This window comes from Aythya marila (genome assembly GCF_965140915.1).
Source record: "Aythya marila genome assembly, chromosome: 25".
NCBI lineage: Eukaryota > Metazoa > Chordata > Aves > Anseriformes > Anatidae > Aythya > Aythya marila.
This window is the reverse complement of record NC_139066.1, coordinates 1,871,018-1,886,092: the sequence shown is the minus strand read 5'-3', so window position 1 is coordinate 1,886,092 and position 15,075 is coordinate 1,871,018.

Here is a 15,075-nt window from a genome sequence, read left to right as displayed (position 1 = left end):
TTACATACACATTGCACTAGCATATACCAAGAATATATACACATTTCACACACAGATCCATGGACACATGCAAACATGCATGTGCATGCATGCACACACAGTTCCATAGATGCCCTGAAAAATGCAGGTGCAGACACCGCATACACAGGAACACGAGGCCATGCATGTGTACACATGCAGACATCAGGTACATGTGCACACTCAGTGCCTCTGATGGGTTCACAAGGGCTCTGCTCCACATGCGTGTGCACACATTCCCGATGGGGTAGGGGCAGAGGCCAAAGGCAGCTGACAGAGGAGATGCTGGGGACCTTTCTGGCAGAGCAGGGCTGTGGCACTCTGAGCAGGACAAGGCTCCAGAGGAGAGGACAGCACAGTGGGGGGATGTGCAGGGACTGCCCAGAGAGAGGAGTCCAAGGAGGTCAACCCATTTCTCCAGAGGGCAGCTTTAGGAGGAAGAGAAGGGAAACCCCACAGTGCAGTCCACCTGCCTGGAAACCAGCCCTGTAGGGCTGTTGGAGGAAGTTGGATGGGAGGGAAAGAGGAAGACAGGAAGACATGGCACGTCCACATGCAGGGAAGCCCTCAGGTGACCAGGCAAGGATCGCAGGTCTGGGAGCAGCTGGGCCCCTTCCTGTTACTGCAGCCACATACAACTCCACCAAAGTGCCCCAGGCAAGCACCACTTGCCTGTGCTGGACCCATCTGGCACTTGAGCTGAGTCCTCTGCCACCACTGACTCAGTCCTGGCTCAAAAATCCTGGCTCAAAAAGCCTGTCCATCCCAGTACTCAGCAGAAGCTTCTAAAAGGGAATGGGTATGGCATAATCCAGGAAACAGCTCCACAGCCCACATCATTACATGTATGTGGGAGGTTTTCCATTCATCACAAACACCCAGAAAAGTATCACTTCTGTGGAGGCTACCTCTGGTCCTGGGGCAGTGCAAGGCCACCAGAAAAGCCAATCCTGCTCCTTGACCCCCTCATCTCCTTCTTCTTGGGAACCTAGTGTGTCTGAAGCCCTTTCACATGTACTTTTCAACTAATGCCAATGCCTGTTATGATGGGTCCTGGCGATGGTGGTCATGAGAGAGCGACTGGGAAAGGTGTGACTCAGACCATGTGGGACCTGGATGAGATGGATTGTCATCTAAGAGAGATGCAGGAGCCTTGTTGGTCCTGGCCACTCTTTTCGGATCATGTCTTGATGAAGACATTTTGCTCCCCACATGTCGCTGTGCTCTGCTTCCTCTCTGCCCTCTCTCCCAGCTGCACCTCCTGCCCCCTGACGTGTTCTGCTACGACCAGTGCCTGCCATGCTAGCCCAATCCCACTGGCCAGCAGTTGCAATGAGTCCTGTGTCAGGCAGTGACAGAACTCCATTGTCATCATCCAGCCCTCTCCTTTGATCGTGGCTCTGCCTGGGTCCATCCTCAGTTCTTACCCACAGAACACCATTGTGGGATCCTCCATCTCCACTGCTGATTGAAGCATCCTCAGCTGTGACAGAGTCCCCATCACCTTTGGGTACTGTGACCTTTCTGGCATTTCCAACCACTACTATGGCAGAAGGTGCCCCCCCGCTAAAGGTACTGGTGACACACCACACGAGGACCCCTGGGAACCCAGAAGGTGATGACAGACTGAGGACAGAACTTCTGGCCAATGATGTCTGAGAGACTGAGCATCCAGTGTCCCCTCTCAAAAGGAAGGGAGATGGAAGTCTCTGAAAATATGGCCAAAGCCTATCTTCCATGTCTTTTACTCTTTCCACTATCTTCCCACTCTTCTGTTCTTCTGGGCCATAATGCCACCCATACCCATTCTGGGGGACCTGCTGGTCCCTCTCCCTCTGTAGGGAGGCAGATGGATGTCCTGTGGGATCTCTGCAATGGGTGATGGGCACAGATTTCTGGCACCTCCTGGTTCTGTTTGCACTGACAGCCTACTCTAGAAGTGACCCCATCTCCCTTGTCAGAGTCATTAACATTTTCTGCATCCAACCCTTTGCCTCCACATGAGCCTTTTCATGGTGGTCTCATGTTACCAAGGAAGAAAGGCATTGCCTTTCTTCATATTCTTATTATTATCTTATTCATATTCTTCATTTCTTTCTTCATATCCCCATTGGCAGGGGATATGGTGAGCATGGATTAGGGCCTTTCGTCCTTCCCAGAGTAATATGACAGTAAGGCAGATGAAAATGAGGCTCTTTCAGGCACTGCCCCTTAGAGATACAGTTGTGGACAAAGTCACAGAGAACTGTTTAAAGTACAAGAAAACAACGGATTATCTCCTATGCTTCTCCCCACTCAGGGATTCCCTGCTCCTTGTGGGCAGGGGGAATCTGAATCTTGCTGAAGTTGTGTGCCAGCACCATTATGTTCTCTTGACATACCCACTGAGGGAAGGTCCTTTCTACCAGAGCTCTGGGGAGAAGTCAGAGGACAAAGAAGCTTTTTGCATGGAAATTCCAGGCTCAGGTGAGTCTCTGTCCTGTTTCTTCCAGCCCTTGGTATGGAGAAGAGCCCATAGATCTGAATGGACCATGAGCTTTTTGAACAGAAAATGGCAAAAGCTGCCTTGTGCAGAGATGCATGGGGAGAAGATTTCCAGAGCAGAGGCTCTTTCTGCACCTTCTCCTTTGTCTTAAGCCACTGACTTTATAGTGAGGCACTATGCCTGTCCCTGTGAGGGGAGTTTCTGCAGCAGTTGTTCATGGAGGCATTTCCCTTGAGGAGCCTCTTCTGTGCTAAGGGAAGAAAGGACACACAAGCCCTTGGAGAAGAGAGCAGCACTACAGGCACCGTCGGTTCCAGGGGGACTGAGCAGGTACAGGACATATGGTACCAAGACTGCCAGTCTATAATCCCAGGCAAGAACAGGAGGGAAGGCACTGTTAATACAGAGGTGTCTAATGTCCCCAGAGACTCACTGGGGCTTTGATTCCAGGGGGTTGATTAGACCCCTGCTGAGACAAGCCTTACGGTCATCCTGACTTCACTTAGAGCACAGAGGAAAGAGGGCCCATTGCTACCCCCTGCTGGTAGCTGCCTGGGCTGAGCTTTTCTTTCTCTGGGTTGCTTTGCTTCTTGCTCTTTTGATGTCTGAGGACGCCAAAACACTACATTCAGCATGGTTTGTGAGATGGAGGAAGCTTCATCAGCACAGCCATTTTTCTTCTGCCCAGTCTAAGCTTTTGCAGCCTGCAGGATGCCCGGCTTGACCCAAACATGCAATACCCTACTGCCGTGGGAGCTGGTCGCTATGACACTTCTCCCTGTGCAGCAGATGTGGATGATTTCCTCAGCTCCCCTGAAGAGACAGCAATGACCCCACCGGGTTGTAAGTCTTTATGTCTTTCTCTGCTTGCTTATTGTGATGAATATGGAGTGCTTTTGGGCCTTTGGCAATCAGGGTTGCTCTATGTGTTTTCTTTCCCTCAGGCATAGGCTTTGCACACGGGCTGGCTGAAGGTCTGGAGATAACCTGGTGGCTGGGATGCAAATCCAGTTCATTCACTGACTCATTAAAGAGAGAGAAGAACCCTGTAAATCCCTGTTAGAACTTCTAGCTGTCTCTAGGCCAGACTGTTGACGAAGGCTTGAAGCAAGCTGCTTAGTCATGGGCTGGCAGGAATTTGCTGAGAGCAAGCCCCTGCAGGGAGTCCTGATTCCAAGCAGGATCTGGCAGCCCTGGAAGAGGAAAAAAAATGCCTGCTGTGGATCAGGTCAGCCAGTCAGGGTCAGCCCTCTCTGCACAGTTTTGCTCCTTCTCAGGAAAGACGTTGTGCCTGTGTTTCTTCTTTTGCCTTTGTTGAGGGTAACTTCAGTATGTCTGCAAGTTCTCCAGTGCTCAGCTGTACTTCAAGGATGCTCAGGACCAGTTCCATAGCTGGCAGACTTTTTTCCTGTCAGTACTTAACTGCCATCTGATGTCAGCACTTTCTCATTACAGACAGGTTACATCTGTAACAGCTCCCATCAGCAGGGTGCGTTGTTCTTGCTTGATTACAGCACTGTTTTCTTAGGATTCCACGTATGGCTCTGCTTGGTACAGCTTCGTCATGTACAGAAGGAATCAACCATACAGGCAAGAGGGAGGATCCAAAGTGTGCTGGGGTAAACTATTTGTCTTTCCTGGTGTAAGAGGAATGAAGTCAGCTGCAGCTGCAAGAAAAAGTAACCAGTTTAACCCAGGTGAAGGTCTTGCCCTGCTACGGCTGAGATGTGAGGTAGACCATTGGAAAGAGTTCCAGGCAGATCTCTGACAAACATTTCTGTTTTGTTGGGATGGCCCATTGCCCTGGAATGGCTGTCCTGTGTTGCAACTCAATACAGGACTGGTAATTCCTGGGGACATAGGTTTCTTAATTGCCCTACTCTTTGTTGCTTGCTTTGAAAGTCAAACCACACTGTTAGAGGTAATTTAACCATTAGCTGAAGATCTTGGAAAGTATTCTTTGCAAGCAGAGAAAACTGTGGGTGGGTGCTGCTGCTGTGTTTGCACCAGGGAGCTGAGCTTCAATGAAACACCCACTAAGCTGAGCATCTGTCTGGCACAAGGGGGATCACTGGGCTGAACTTTTCTTTCTGGGTTGCTTTGCTTCTTGCTCTTGCAAGCAGACAGAAGACCTTCCTTGAGTCTGAGGACATCAAAACACCACATTAAGTATGGTTTGTAAGACAGAGGAGGCTTCATCAGCACAGCCATGTTTCTCCTGCCTGGTCTCAGCATTTGCAGCCTGCAGGACACCTGGCTTGTCTCAGACATGCAATCCCCTACTACCATGGGAGCTGGTCACTACGATACTGCTCCCTGTGCAGCAGATGTGGATGATAGATTTTGCCAGCTCTCTTGAAGAGACAGCAATGACCCCAGCATGTTGTAGGTCTTTATTTATATCTCAATATGATTGCTTACTGTGATGAACACGGAGAGCTCTTGAGCATTTGGCAATCAGGGATGTTCTATGTGTTTTGTTCAATCCCTCAGGCATAGGCCTTGCACATGGGCTGGCTGAAGGTCTGGAGATAACTTGGTGGCTGGGACGCAAAACCAGGTCATTTACTGATTCATTAAAGAGAGAGAAGAACCATGCAAATCTCTAATAGAACTTCTTCTAGGGGTCTCTGGGCTGGGATAGCTAGGGCTTGAAGCAAGCTACTTAGTCATGGACTGGCAGGAATTTACTCACCCTGGGGCTGAGAGGCTGAGAGCAACCACTGGGTAAGTCCTGGTTGCCAGAAGACTGCTTTACTCTGGGAGCCCAGGAAGGGAGAAAAACTGAGGTCCAGGTCATCCAGTCAGGGTCAGCCCTCTCTCCACAGCCACAGACACCAGCCACTTTGGGAAAGGGATCTGGCTGGCTGATCTTGGGGTGAACAGGGGAAGTAGTGCTGACAGGGGAGAACTGAGGGCCCCATCCCAAAGCTCTGCCTTGCACAGACATATCCCCTCCCTCAACGGTGTTGTTGCTCAGCCAAGGCAGCTCCCTGTACCAGGGTGTCACTCACAGCACAGAGGTACAAGGCGCTGTCAGAGAGCTCGACTTCCTTCAGCCGCAGAACACTGGATTTCTCTGAAGTGTTCAGCTCCATGGTAAAACGGCCGTTCTGCTTGGTGCCTGCTATTGCTTGATTTGAAATCAGCTGAGGGGCTTGTCCCTTCTTCTGCTGGTACCAGAGCAAACTATAAAAGTTGGAGCTCTGGTACGTGCAATTGGTCTGGAAGGTGTTTCTCTGCTCCACGGAGACTTGTCCTTCTTCCTGGGTGACAGACACCTGTCCCATGGTTTCTGGAAGAAACAGAAGGTCAATAGCTCTGCAGGGAAGCCTCCAGGCCACCAAACAGGAGTTGATTCAGACCTGTGGGGGATAAGGCTCCTGTCCTTTGCTGGGCAGAAAGATCCCAAGGCCTGGGCACAGCAAGGTGGTTTGGGGGCAGAGCTCCCTGGACAGAGTGGACCCTGAGGAGAGCTGTGCTATTTAGCTGCTCCTCCTGCCTGCTCTCCTTCTGCCCAGAGGACCAGGGCACTGTCTGTCACCCACATACACAACACCCTCCAGCAGGTTGAGGGGCCTGCAGCTTCTTGGAAAAGGTTCAACCTGCTTCCTCATCCCAGTCATCCTTGGGGGCTCCAAGGCCCATTAGTACACACAAAGCTGAGGTGAGTGGTGTCAGGAGGGAGCCTTGGCTGTGCTGACAAGTGGGAGGACATTGGAGGACATGGCAGGAACACATCAGGCAGAAGACAGACTGGACACACTGGTAATGTTCAAGAGAGAAGAGCTTAATTGTCCCTGTATCCACTTGGACAGGATCTTGCTTCTTTCCATAGGAAAGGAAGAAATGTGGGACTGCAGAGACTGCTGCAATCTCCTCTGGTTACAGTAGGTGGAATAGAGGAGAAAGGCAGAGAGAAATGGACTGAAAGGATGAGAAAAACAGGAGATGGGATTCAGGACTCTCCTCTCTGTCTTTTCTTTTCATTTCCAAGAATAACAGCATCTTGAGAGAAGTGGTGCAGAGTCAAAAATGGGAGGAAAACAGCATTTCCCTGTGAATCAAGATATGTTCCCCACATAAATGAGGTAATGCTGATGAGAGCTTCCTGGGAAAAGAAGATTTATGCCTTGATTAAAAGCCAGCACTTACCCAGCAGTTGCCCCAGGAAAGCAGTGAGGATGAGATACCCACGCTGCATGCTGAGACCGACCTTCCTGTTTGCTGCGGGAGAGAGAGTCAGAAAACCAACTCCCAGCCCCAAGAGAACAGAGCTGCCGGAAATGACTCTGCTGGGGGAACAAGGGAAGATGCAGCAATGAGAAGTGATTTGTTCTGACTGTGCCCAAAATGCTCCTTGGGGTTTCTCCCCATTCCAGCAGGAGCAACCATTGAGGATTTTCACAATGAGTAGCCCTGGGAGCAGGGGGGGGGCACATCAAGGAAAGAGGCTGTTCTCATCTCCTTTCCTAATGGGGTCCTCACCTCCCCAGCTACAACTGCCTTCTCTTCTGCACACGCCCTGTTTGGCAACGGCAGATGTCAGGGGAGTTTTCCCCACTGAGCTTGTGGCATCTATCTCTGGCATCCTCAGCGCCATGGGGATGTTCCTATTTCCCCTGAGACAAGAGGATACCCCAGGTTCTCTCCCACATCCCCATAAAGAAGGGAGGAACCATGCTGTGCAGCAGCCCAGTGTCTCTGTCTGTGTCCTGTTCTGGCAGGATAACCTAGCTTTTGCAAGAGGAACCTGGCTCTAATGGGGTGTGAGGTACTAAAAGCCCAGAGGGGACAAGGACAACCAATTCTGTAGGGGTGGGCAGTCAGCAGGGAAAAGGATATGGGATCAGTGGGTCTCCTGCACTCACACTGATAGGCCACAGGGGGCACCCACCCAGGGCTACATCCGTGGCAGTCTTGGTTTCCCTGATGCTTGGGCCCCCTCTATCACCACCACTAACACCTTGTCAGGCTTGGCAACTATTGGGATCATTGCGCTGTCTTCCCCCATACCTCAGCATATCATGAAGGTGGAGGACTCAGACACCCACAGGAATGACACTCCAAACCCTGCAGACCCCAACTGTTCCTTTCAAACCCTCCAGGCAGTGTGAATATTCTTTCTCCAAAAAATGATGTACTGCATAGAGCAATGAATCCACTTTCCTGCCTGTTGTGGCTCAAAACAGAAGGAGATTGTTCATGGATAAGTTTGGGATCTGCATGGTAGCTCGCCTGAGTAGTCACAGAGCTCTGCTGTTCTGTAGAGTGGAGCTCTGTACAGGGGCTCTGGCCTTGTCCTGTTCTGGTGGTATAGCCTAGCGTTTGCAAGAGAAACCCAGCTCCAGCAGGGTGTGGGATGCCACAATCCCAGAAGGGACAAGGACAACCTCTTCCATAGGGCAAGGGGTGGGGAGTCAGCAGGGAAAAGGATGTGTGATCAGTGGGTCACCTCCACACATTCTGATGTGCCACAGGAGGCACCCACTTGTGGTGGTTTTACTCAGGTGGGCAAATGAGCTCCAGTACAACCACTCTCTCACTCCTGCTCTTCAAAGGGAAAGGGGGAAAAATACAATGAAAAGGGCTCAAGGGTTGAGATAAGGACAGGGATATCACTCAATAATTGTCATGACAGCCAAAACAGTCTCATCATATGGGGATTATAGAAATTTATTGACTATTGCTAACAAGCTAGAGACGTGAGAAACAAATAAAACAAATAAAAATGCCTTCCCCCTATCCACCCTCATCCACCTCCTCCCCCTGAGCAAGGCAGGGGAAAGGGGAAATAGGGGCTGTGGTCAGTCAATAACACTTTCACCTCTGCCACTCCTTCATGGTCACTCTATTCTTCTGCTCCAAAATGGGGTCCCACCAATATGATGCAGTCCTTCCTGAACTGATCCTGCATGGGCTTCCCACAGGCAGCAGCTCTTCAAAAACCTCTCCAATATGGGTCTGTACCACAAGGTTCCATCCATCAGGAGCGCACTGCACCAACATCAGCAGCAGCTCCTGCCAGATCACCTTCTCCTGTTTGAGCTCCTCTCCACAGGCAACAGGTCCGGCCTGGAGTCTACTCCAGCGGGGGTTCTCCACAGGCCACAGCCTCCTTAGGTCAGATCCACCTGCTCCACTGTGGTCTTCTCCCTGGGCTACAGTGTGGAAACCTGCTCCACCATGGTGCACCATGGGCTGCAGGCAAACAACATGCTCCACCATGGTCCTCCCCACAGGCTGCAGGGGATATTCAGCTCTGGCACATGGAGCACCTACTGCCCTCCTTCTTCACTGACTTTGGTGTCTGCAGGGCCATTTTACACTCCTCACTCTCCCAGCTGCTGTTGTGTTAAAGTTTTTTTGTTTGTTTGTTTGTTTGTTTGTTTGTTTTCTTCTTCTATTTTTTACATCTGCCAAGCCATCACTTATTGGCTTGGCTTGGCTTTGCTTTGGGCAGTGGCTGGTCACTTTGGAGCAGGCTGAACCTGGCCCTTCTCTAACATGGGGCAGCTTCTGGACTCTTCTAACAGAAGCCATCCGTGCAGCACTCTGCTACCAAAACCTTGCCACACAAACCCCCCTACACTACCCAAGGCCACAGCCCTGACAGTCTTTGCTTCCCTGATGCTTTGGCCCCATCTATCACCGTCCCTAAAACCTTGTCTGGCTTGGCTGCACCCAACTCCATCTTGCTGTCTTCCCCCACACCTCCCTCAGCACATCGTGAAAGTGGAGGACTCAAATATACAAAGGAATTGCATGCTGAGCCCTGAAGACCCTGACTGTTCCTTTCAAACCCTCCAAGCAGTGTCAACATTCTCTCTGTCTCCAAAATATGTACTGCACAGAGCAGTGAATCAACTTTCCTGCCTGTTGTGGCTCGAAACAGAAGATTGTTCATGGAGAAGTTTGGGATCTGCATGGCAGCTCACCTGAGTAGGCACAGAGCTCTGCTGTGCTGTACAGAGCTGTGCTATACATATCCTTTGGAATGTGGCAAGGAGCTTGTGGCTAGTCTGTAGGAGCGAAGCAGGATGTTGTCATATAAATGGACTTTGCCTCAACAGCAGCATTTATGAATAGAGTTGTTCATTTCTAAGAAAAATCCCAGAAGAGCTCCGAAGATGACAATGACAATGAATCTCAGCATGAGCAGGATGTGCAGTGTGTGCCTTTGTGGGAAACCACTGGGTACCCTGACTTGTGCAACTCTGAAATAAACAGTCTCTTGACCTTTTGTGTAGTTTGGCTCATTGCAGTCCAGGTAACAAATCTGGACATTTTACCTGGTTGCGTCCCCTCCCAACTTCTTCTGCACCTCCAGTCTTGTTGTTGGGATGGTGGCATGAGAAATTGAAAAGCCCTTGACTGAATGTAAGCACTGCTCTGCAGAAGCTAAAACATCTGTATCTTTGGCAACTAATTCCCTTTTCAACCTTCTGTTTTCTTCCTCTAAACTTCCAGCCCATTCCTTCTTAATTTTCCACACTGCAGCTGACAACCAACACCTTCCTTCCTTTTCCCTTTCCTTACCTTACAAATCTTGCTATGTAGTTAGTTAATTCCCTGCAGCATTTGGATGGTGGCTTATTGACCTTAGCCTTTCCTGCTTTGGATAATGCCATCCATTTCCAAGAAAATGCTTCCACAGTGTGGCCCATTTGTCAAGGGAAGCATTCATTATTCTAATACAATGATCCTGCTGACTACTCACAATTCTGTCACCCAACACTACAGAACACAGGCAGGTTCTTTCTACAGTTTCTAGTGTTTATCACAGAGTAGAGTTGCACTACATTTTTAGGAGGCTCAGTTACATAAGATTTAGTCACCAGGACAGACCCTCTGCAGATCACCTATCACCATGTGATAAACTCACAGCTTGGAAACAGGCTTTACATAAATGAACACTAGTCGCTCACTCAGTCCTCAGAGGAAAAAGACAATGGTGGATACATCCGTGACCAGCAGGGATCACAGGCTTTGCCTTCCAACAACAGTCCTGCACTAAGTCCCACTTAGGAATTGCTGCTGCCTGATTTTATAGACAGGGCTTGCTGTGTTGTTATTCTTCCTTACTCCCAAACAGGTGTCACCATCTCCTGCCAACCCAGAACCTGGGTATTGATAACACTGATGGGTTTAATCCCCCAGTCAATAGCTGCTCCCCACACCCTTGTGGTGACTCAGCACGGAGGGCTTGATAACACCAATGCCCTTTCTCACCTCAACAATGTCTGTCTCCACACACTGGGGCCAGTGAAGAGGAGAGACAAGGAGGCAGGGGTGCACATTAACAGCCTCCTTCCACATGATGGATATTTGCCTTACTGTTGGTTATGCTAACCACACTGCCAGGCATCAGGAGCAGGGGCTGCCACTCACACCTGGCTCACCACAAGCCCCAGGTGTCCTTGCTGGGCAGGCTCAGCTCAGAGCTCCATGCAAACTATTGTGAGGAATGTTTTAACAATTCGTGTCCATAAAGAACAATTCTGTTTGAATCCTGTCTGCCTCTGGGCCCTGCACTGGCAATTTAATTCTTGAACCACAGATGCAGTGTGTCCCAGTCTCCCCCTCATTCTAGTCAATTTATCACTTCTTAAATTTATGAACCTGTTCTCTTTTGTTATTCCGGATTTCTATTTCTAACACTGCTATAGATGTGTCTGTGAATGGCTGGGGAAGAATGTTTTAATTACTCGTGTGTCTGGGAGTTTCAGAACAACTGATAACAACTAGTGACTGTTATGGGATACTATGTCGATCTTTGGTATCTGGTTAGGGGGGGCCGAGAGATAAAGAGGAAGGAGAAAGAAGCTGAAGGGCGGCTGGGAGACAAGACTTGAAGAAGATGTTCTGTAAACTTGGGATGGTGCCCAGTAAGTACAAAGGGGGAGAGGAAGACTGCGAGCCTTCAGCATGAAAGACCCCTAGAGACCCCCAGAAGAGACCCCAGAGGAGACTGCGCATGCTCCAGTAGGAGGGACTGCACCCCGGAAGCTAATTTTAATAATCTATTTTTTTTAGAAGTAGTAATGAATATGTATTAGTCTAGGAGCATAAAAATCAGCTGCTTGATGTAACTGGTGTGCGTCCTGGTGGAGCAGAGACTCCCGGTGCACCCAGCGCTGTTTGCTTACCTCTATTCCTTTATATTCTTTCAATAAATCCTATTTTTTTATTTAATCCTAATTTGAATCCTGAGCCATTTATAACACTGTGATGAGAGGGAACTGCACCTCACAGCACCTGCACTTTCCTGTATAAAGCTGCAAGCTGAGGGCACCAGTGTGGGCTCAGTGCACACAGGTAGACAGCACTGTCCTGGAGCTTGGCATCTTGCACGTGGAGAAGCACCTGGGAGTTCTCCATGGAGAGCACAGAGGAGATCCTCCCGGAATGCACATGAGACTTGAACTTGCTCACCTGCAGCAAGAACTGAGGGGACTGGGTCAGGCGTTGCTGGTACCAGAAGATGTTGGGAAGAGAGCTGCTGGTGGAGAAATTGCAGTGCAGAGTAGCATTGTGTCCCACCTCGATGGCAGTTTCTTGGGCAAACTGCACCACAGAGTCCTGTGCATGACCTGCAAAGCCAGAACAGCATCTCAGCACTGCTTGAAGATGTATGTCTTCTCTCCCTCTATCCTGTGTCTATCATTTCACCAATTTTCTCACTGTCTCCACTCTCCATCTCCCTTTTCATGGGATGTGAAATGCTGAGCTAAGTACACATGCACTCTTCTTTCTGCAGATGCTATTCCCATACCCAAGTCTGTCAGCTTACCTGCTTTTTAGCAGTATCTCACCAGGCTTTGAGTCCATCTGCTCTCTTTCTCCCTCAGCTCTATTAACAGTTTGTCTCTCTTCCTGCATGCAGCACAAGAGATGAGCCATTCCTTCCGTACCTCATGTCATCATTCCTTACCACAGCATTTACTCCATACTTCACACAAAGTGATGTGTCCTTGCTTTGTCCTCATGTAGCATCTCAGTTCTTGACTGAACTTAGCTTTCTTTCCAGGTCTACCAAGGATTACATTCATGCTGATGGCACATCCAGGCACATCTAGGCACATTTAGGAGGGCACAAGCTCCTATCTACCATTCTGTTCTGTTCCCTAGCAGCAACCTCTCTTTCACCATCCATACCTATGAACAATGCATATAAGATTGCTAGGCATGTGCAAAGCAAACATGCGGAAGCTCATTCATCCTTGTATACTCATTGCCTCTGACATGTCCCAGACTGTCTCCTGTACTGGTCTTCAGCCTCTGCTCTCCCTACAGAAAGTGCTTCCAGTTCTTCCAGGGAGGCAGGACTCCAATTTCCCGCCTCCAGAAATGATGGGATGCCATCTTCCCCCCAGCTTGCCCTCCTGAATGTCACATCTCACCAAAGTCTGACAGTGCCATCAAGGCTGCCAGAAAAAGCAGGACCATGTCACGCTGTCGCCTTCACAGCGTGCCCACGTAGTGTCTGGAAAGAGGGAGCTCAAGCTTGTGAATTCAGTTCTTCCTCTGCCAGCTCAAAGCAGCCTCTGAACCTCAGCAAAGAGGGTGGAGTAAAGCTCTCCCTCTGCTGCTCCTTGGGGCACACCTCTGCCCCAGCAAGGCTTTCAAGAGAGGGATGGACTAGTGGTTAAAGCAGTCAGAAAGGAATCCAGGCAATCTTTGCTGTGCCCCAGGTTCTCTATGGCTGGGCACAGGTTGTTCAGCACTGCGAGTTTCACACTTGCACAGTCAGCTGAAGGCTTCTGAAGACCAGTTTTTTTCACTCGGTCAGTGGTAAGGCAAAAGGACACCAACATGGCCACTATGTGCTTCCCTCTCTTTGCCCTTCTTTGAATGGGGCAGCCCCAGCAAGGGGCAAGTGTCCCCAGTGGCCTCCCACTGCCATCCAGAACCCAGACAGATACAGAGGCCTGCATCCACCTCTGCTGTCAATGGAGAAGAGATTCCTTCTGCTGCCCTTGTCCTCTTCTTCCCTAGGGGCTGTCTGGATGGAGGTAGGACCAGGCACAAGCAAAGGTGCCTAGACCCAGGTGCCCTACTTTCTCTGCCAGTCTGGTTATCCTTCACCTCTTCCCTGGGCAAGGGGGAAGGCTCTGCAAGGAAACATCTCCATTGACAGTGCCTGCTGCAAAGCCCCCTCCCCCAGGGAGAGACACACTTTTTTACGCTGGCAGAGAAGGATGCCCCACCATGGCCCTCTGCTCAGCAGTCAGCACACACAGACAGGAGTGAATCCTGCACCAAGGGCAGACCTTCAACAGCGCTGACTAGTGCAGCAAACTCCTCAACGACTCAGTCCTTTTTTCAAAATCCAGGACTCTAAAAGCTGTCATTAGAGTGTCCAGTGTCCAGTGCAGATACTTGTTGTATTGCCAGGACGTCATCTCAGCGCTAAAGGTACTGAATTTGGGCTTGGGACAAAGCCTGTGCAACAAGCTCTTAAAACACAACTACAGAGGATGGAGGAAACCAAACCTGACTGCTGTGATGCTCGCTCGGGCCCGTGCTGTTTAACTCCAGACCCTGCAAGGGGACTTCTAAGCACCGGCAGCGACCCCACGCGGCCCGACTGTGGCTGTGCCCCCGCCTCACCCCCACCCCACCTGCCCGGCCCCATGCACTGCGGGGCACCCCCTGATGCCTCCAGCTCCGCAGGCCGTCGGCTGCCTTTGCTGCAAGGGCGCGCTGCTGGCTCGTGTCCGGCTGAGTGCCTCCAACACCCCACAGCCTTTCCTGCAGGTCTGTTTCCTTGGCAGCCGGCCCCCACCCTGCATTATTCCTGGGGTGCTTCCTGCCCAAGAGGAAAACCCTTTTCTTTGCTCCTTTGCACCATCATGCAGTTCTGGTCAGCCCCTTTCTCTAGCCTGCCTATGTTCTCTGAAGCCAAAGAACCAGCCCCACAGAGACCAGCCCTGCACAGAAGGATCTGTTTGTTGTTGTTGTTTTTGTTGTTGATAGCAAGCTGAATATGAACCATCAGTGTGCCCTGGCAGCCGGAAGGGCCAACTGTATCCTGGGTTGCATCAAGCACAGCACTGCTAGTTGGTTGAGGGACGTGATTGTCCAGCTCTACTCTGCGCTGGTGCGGCCTCACCTCAAGTACTATGTGCAGTTCTGGGCACCACAGTACAAAAAGTATATGAAACTATTGGAGAGTGTCCAGAAAAGGGATACTTGGATGGTGAAGGACCTAGAGGGGAAGACTTAGAAGGAGTGGCTGAGGTCACTTGGCCTATTCAGCCTGGAAAAGAGGAGGCTGAGGGGAGACCTCATCGCAGCCTACAGCTTCCTCATGAGGGGGAGTGGAGAGGCAGGCGCCAATCTATTCTCTCTGGTGACCAGCAATAGGACCTGAGGGAATGGAGTCAAGCTGTGACAGGGGAGGTTCAGGTTGGATATCAGGAAGAGGTTCTTCACTGAGAGAACTAGAACTCACACACTGGAACAGGCTCCCCAGAGATGTAGTCACAGCACCAAGCCTGTCAGAGTTTAAGAAGCATTTGGACTATTCTCTCAGTCATATGGTCTGAAGTTTTGGGTAGACCTGTGTG